This window comes from Trichomycterus rosablanca, chromosome 1, assembly GCF_030014385.1.
Source record: "Trichomycterus rosablanca isolate fTriRos1 chromosome 1, fTriRos1.hap1, whole genome shotgun sequence".
NCBI classification, from domain to species: domain Eukaryota; kingdom Metazoa; phylum Chordata; class Actinopteri; order Siluriformes; family Trichomycteridae; genus Trichomycterus; species Trichomycterus rosablanca.
The window spans coordinates 15,725,233-15,731,232 of NC_085988.1; the positions used below are offsets into that span (position 1 = coordinate 15,725,233).

At 36.5% G+C, this 6,000-nt stretch overlaps 1 protein-coding gene across 3 annotated transcripts in view; it reads right to left on the reverse strand.

The window, feature by feature from the left end:
• Positions 1-2,055, reverse strand: part of tnip1 (TNFAIP3 interacting protein 1) — a 69,412-nt gene extending 67,357 nt beyond the window's left edge. For all 3 annotated transcript variants that reach the window (XM_062985739.1, XM_062985660.1, XM_062985431.1), the window contains exon 1: positions 1,959-2,055. The gene's annotated coding sequence lies outside the window, so the exon portion shown is untranslated. The remainder of the gene's footprint in view (positions 1-1,958) is intronic.
• Between the last annotated feature and the right edge of the window lie 3,945 nt (positions 2,056-6,000).

Below are 6,000 nucleotides of genomic sequence, written 5' to 3' on the forward strand. Positions count from 1 at the left end.
GCCCCGACTTGAGTTCCATTGGTATGCTTCAGCAACACCTTAATCGAGCAGTTAATGCTTGAAACACCTTTAATGTAGACAAATTAAAACAATAGTTAAACAAAATTTGTCCACAGCAATGGAAGAAAAACTCATCGCAAGTGATTAGGCTTGGAGAGGCAATTCAATTTAGAATAAATATTCATCTTAGTAAATGAAGAATTTGTGTTTACTTGTGTTGTGTTCTTCTTATATTCAATTTAGTTAGACAAATAAGCAAAAAAAAAAAGAAATTAATTAATAGTAGTTAATGCTCGAAAACCCCTCCAATGTAGACGAATTGAACAAAAGATGAAATTCTGCAATAAGGAGTTAAACAAAATTTCTCCACCGCGATGGACAAAACTCATAGCAAGTTATTAGGCTTGGAGAGGCAATTCAATTTTGAGTATTTATTTATTAATGTATTAGGATTGTAAGATTGTATGTTTTACACTTTGCTTACATTCATGACAGAACAGGTAGTTACTGGGTTACACAAGATTCATCAGTTCAAGTTTAATGTCAAACACAGTCATGGACAATATTGTATCTCTAATTCACCTCACTTGCACGTCTTTGTACGGTCGGAGTAAACCCACACAGACAAGGGGAGAACATGCAAACTCCACACGGAAAGGACCCGGACCGCTCCACCTGGGGATCGAACCCAGGACCTTCTTGCTGTGAGGCGACAGTGCTACCCACCGAGCCACCCCAATTTTGAGTGAATCTTAATCTTTAGTACATTTACATTTACGGCATTTAGCAGACGCTTTTATCCAAAGTGACTTACAGTTGTGACAGAGTACAATCTAAGCAATTGAGGGTTAAGGGCCTTGCTCAAGGGCTCAACAGTAGCAACCTTGCAGTGGTGGGGCTTGAACCAGTGACCTTTGCAGTACTTTGACCACTAGACTACAGCTTTAGTAATTAAAGAACCATTTAAAAGCTGATTTTTGCGTTAACCCGTGTTGTCTTTTGTTGTCTGGCTTAAATGAGCCAAATAAGCAAAAAAATAAAAGAAATCAGATACAGGGGCAAAGATTATTTAACCAGCACTGTACGTTACTTATTTATTTACTTTTCTCATTGCTACAAATGTTATCATATATTCGGGACAGTGGTGGACTAGTGGGTAGAGCTTTGGGCTATCAACTGAAAGGTTAAGAGTTTGAATCTTAGCTCTGTCATGCAGCCACTGTTGGACCCTTGAGCAAGGCCCTTAACCCTCTTTGTTCCAGGGGCGCTGTATGATGTCTGACCCTGTGCTCTGACCCCAGCTTCCAAACTAACTGAGCCATGCGAAGAAAGAATGACATTGTACTATACATGTGTATATGTATATGTATATATGATAAATAAATACATTTTATTCTATTTATTTTTGCTCCTTTCTGTCCATACTTTTTATTTTTATTCTGCTATTGTTCTTAAGGCAGTACTTTAAGCATTGTGCATTACAATCTATTGTTCCAAAATGATCTATTATGTAATAATTGTACTTTTATAATATGATTAGGTTAATACATGAACTGATCCTGTTCTTGTCTTTCACCTATTTAACATTATTCCATTGTGACAGGGTCTCAGCTAGCCTATTATATGACAGAAAGACACAATAATCCCTCTATAAACACATTTCTTACGTTTTTCATCAGAATACTGAACATATAGTAATAAATTATTTCTATATCAGAGCAGGTATGCAGACACATAGCGGAACAGAGGAACAGGTCAACCTTCCTTAGTGACACATAGTAACGCAGCTTAGCTTAGCATTCGGCTAACAACAGGTGATGTGTTTACAGAGCTGCTGCCATGCTAACTAGCTAAAGCACAGCCTCAACGCCGTGCTTTTGTTCCACAAATACATTCATAATGACCTTATGAGATATAAAAGCATTATAAAACACTAGAAACATGAAACAATTCTCTACCTTTGTTGCTTTGATCTGCCAATACAAATACGAGGTTGTGGATCGGCCAGAAATCAGGCGGAAATACCTCCGTGGGCGTTATTCTTTTTCCCACCACCTCTTGGCATAGCGACGCCAAGGACACGCCCCCAGATACAGAGTCTGCGCATCGTGATTGGTCGGGTGTGTTAGCCGCGCCCACCATGTGTGTCGCTGGGTAACGAGGGAAATTCCACATTGCGGTGATGTAAACAGCTGTTGTAGCTGAGCAGCGGACCAATGAGAGAGCGTCTCTGTCAGTCTCATTTACATATTTAAAGGGCCAGCAGAGAAATTAACAGGTGCAGACAGACAGACAGACAGACAGACAGACAGACAGACAAACAGACAGATAGATAGAAATACAGACAGACAGACAGACAGACAGACAGACAGACAGATAGATAGATAGATAGAAAGACAGACAGACAGATAGACAGACAGATAGATAGAAATACAGACAGACAGACAGACAGACACAGACAGACAGATAGATAGATAGATAGATAGATAGATAGATAGATAGATAGATAGATAGATAGATAGATAGACCTCTTTAATTTACTTCGAGATCAATAAAGTATCTATATATCTATCTGTCTGTCTGTCTGTCTGTCTATCTATCTATCTATCTATCTATCTATCTATCTGTCTGTCTGTCTGTCTGTCTGTCTGTCTGTCTGTCTGTCTGTCTGTCTGTCTATCTATCTATCTATCTATCTATCTATCTATCTATCTAGATTCAACTTTGTCATTGTTCAGTACAGACACAAGGCATCAAAATTCAGTAAGCATGCAGAAGTGCACTGTGCAAAAACAGAAAATATCAATAAACTTACACATATATATCTACGTATATGTGTACATACATACATATATATATATATATGGTTAAAATAATAATAATATATATAACTATATACATAGTCATATGCACATAATAATAATACAAGCATAAGAATGGGAATAGCTAGGTATGTATAATAATAATAATTTTTACAATTATATTTTTATAATAATAATTATTATTATAGTAATGGTTATAATAACAGTAATAATAATGATAATAATATAGATATCTAAAATAAATAACTACACATACATATATAATTGTGCAAATATGTGTGGTAGACAGTTTATGTAAAGTTTGATCTGACAATTTGATTTGATACATTATTGTAAGCTATTATTTTAGTACTGTATATTATTTAAAGCTGCAGCGGTGGAAATTTGGCTTTGCTGATTACACGGTAGCCTAGTAATCGGAGAGTTAAGCATGTCCTGTTGTTGGGATTTTCAAATACTGTTGCAACATTTTGGCCTTTTTATTAGGACCTCATACCCTGTTAGCACTGGTTGTAGGTGTACAATTAAAAATCTTCTTTTTCCTTAAACAATGTGTGTTACTTTTCCTTTAGTCTCTTATTGGTGGACACTTCCTGAGCAAAGGCTGCTGTTGGCTTTGTGTTTTTCTTCTCTTGCCAAGGACAGGAACAAAACTCAGACTAAATCAGAAGCTGCTGCAACATGGGTGAGTAAAACACAGGAGCAGGGGCATCCTTCTTGTGCAACAGCCTTCAAATCAAACGTGATCTAAAACTTGTATGCTTGAGGACAGTGTCACCCAGGGTAGAACCATCGTAATATAAAATGCTAATTAGCAATAGACTTGGCCATGGTTTGTTTTGCGAGTAGTATGCTTTTTGACTATGCATTGGCTTTAATCTGAATAATTAAATAGTTATGTTTTTTTATTGTGTTCTCCAGATATCTCCACCACATTTACAACAGGATGTGCTTTATTTAAAGCAGCAACATTAATCTTTGAAACTCTGTGTAATGTACAGTCATTTTATTATTATTAGGTGCACACTTAACTAGCTCTAACAATTTTGGAGCCCTAAGCCAGATGTTTTTACCCTCCTCCTATCCACTAATTCTTTTATCATCACAATGTTCAGCTTCGCCCGTTTGCTATTTGCGGCCTGCATTATTACATACAGCACTGGGGTCGACAAAAAGTTATTGCACTAGACCCAGGCAATAAGAGCAATTCAGTAACAAAAGCATGCAAAATATTCCTTCAAAACTGAATCAACTTTTTAATGCCACAGTAAAACACGAAACAAAGTTCTAAATGAACGTCTAAAAATAACAAAATGAGGTGCAGATTAATCAACTAAATCAAAACATAAAACATAGGGGCAAGCAGCCTAGTGGTTAAAGTACTAGACTAGTCATCAGAAGGTCATTGCCACTGTTGGGCCCATACTGTAACTGTAATGTAAGTCAGTTTGAATAAAGGTTTCTGCTAAATGCTGAAAATGTAAATGTCAAATATAAATCATGAGAGTGCAAATGTAAAATCCACAAATAAACAAATTAGATTAAAATACTGTGAGCACAGAAGTAAAATTGCTGATGGACAGGTGACATTAACCAGAATCCATCCTAACAACGTCAAAAAGCCAGCAATGTCAAATAAAAATCTTTATTCATGTGATCAGCCACAAACTTCTGCAAAGCCTTGAGGTGCAGGTTTTGAAGCAGGGGCTTCTTTTTGTACTTGGCCCCACCACACACATTGTGATATAAAATATGCTTTACTGTAGATAGTGTCACTCATGTTTCAGCAGCTTCCAACTTATCACAAACCTGCTTTCAACAACTGACCATCTGGAAACATTTCCTTTAGCAAGGTGAGAGTTTGGGTTTTATTCCTGACCCTGGTGAGATACCACTGTTCCATGTATGTTGTTATTTATGTGGTCATAAATATCACCAGTTACAGTAAATCATGATTACTAAGAAAGTATTAGGAGGTCATGTTCTGAAGCTAAATAACATTCTAAAGCTTTCTACACCCCTTAATGTAATATGTACGTTGCTGTGTGTATATGTTGACTAGACAAATTAAGAAATGTAAGTCAAACAAACTGAAGGGCAGTTGTAGCCTAGTGGTTAAGGTAATGGACTAGTATTCCAAAGGTTGCTGGTTAAAGCCCCATCATTGCCAGGTTGCCACTGTTGGGCCCTTGAGCAAGGTTCTTAACCCTCAATTGCTTAGAAAATATACTGTCACAGTACTGTAAGTCGCTTTGGATAAAAGCGTCTGCTAAATGCCGAAAATGTAAATAAATTTAATGTATGCAACCTTAACTGTACATTGTAACGGAACCAGTAAGTGCAACAAGATAGCATGTGGTGTTTGGATTTGTTCTGTTTTTTAATCCCTAGTCACTATTGGACTCTCATTCCAACAACAACAACAAACACATCTAATAACATAAGTAGTTTTAATATGGATTTATATTCACATAGCAGGAAGTACCGATATTATTCTAATAACACTGATAACATGGATTTCTGATAACAAGTCATTTCCTCTCTACCCTGGACGATGATACAAAGCCAACACAAGCAGATTCATGCCCAGGAAATTCCAGAAGTGATGTAAACGTGCAGAATCCTTTATTAGTCAATAATTTATAATGAGTCATTAGAGGATTTGTTTGAGAACAGTGAAAGATAAAGACACGTGCATAGTTAGTTTGTGCAGTCATTCTACATCAAATACAGATTACATAAACAATTTAAAGTCACTCAAAAGATTTAACCCGTTTTACAGGCAATGACTAAATGAAAAGATAAAAAAAACTTAATTTTTTATTTTCATGTTTTTTCACTGATGTATTATGGTCATGGTTGCAGTGAGTCTGACTTCCACTGAATCACTGGTCACAATGCAGTAACGCACCCCGAACACCCTCTGTTAACCTTATGGCAGATTTATTTCCTACAAATGCAATTTAACCTACATATGTTAGTTTTGGCATACAGTAGACCCTTGAGTTACGAACGGTTTACCATACAAACATTTTGGGTTACGAGCGATCTTTTCCAACACGTGACGTCACGAACAAGTTGACTTAAAGCGTCTCTCTCTCTCTATATATATACGTATATACAGTACAGGCCAAAAGTTTGGACACACCTTCTCATTCCTGTGGTTTTTCTTGATTTT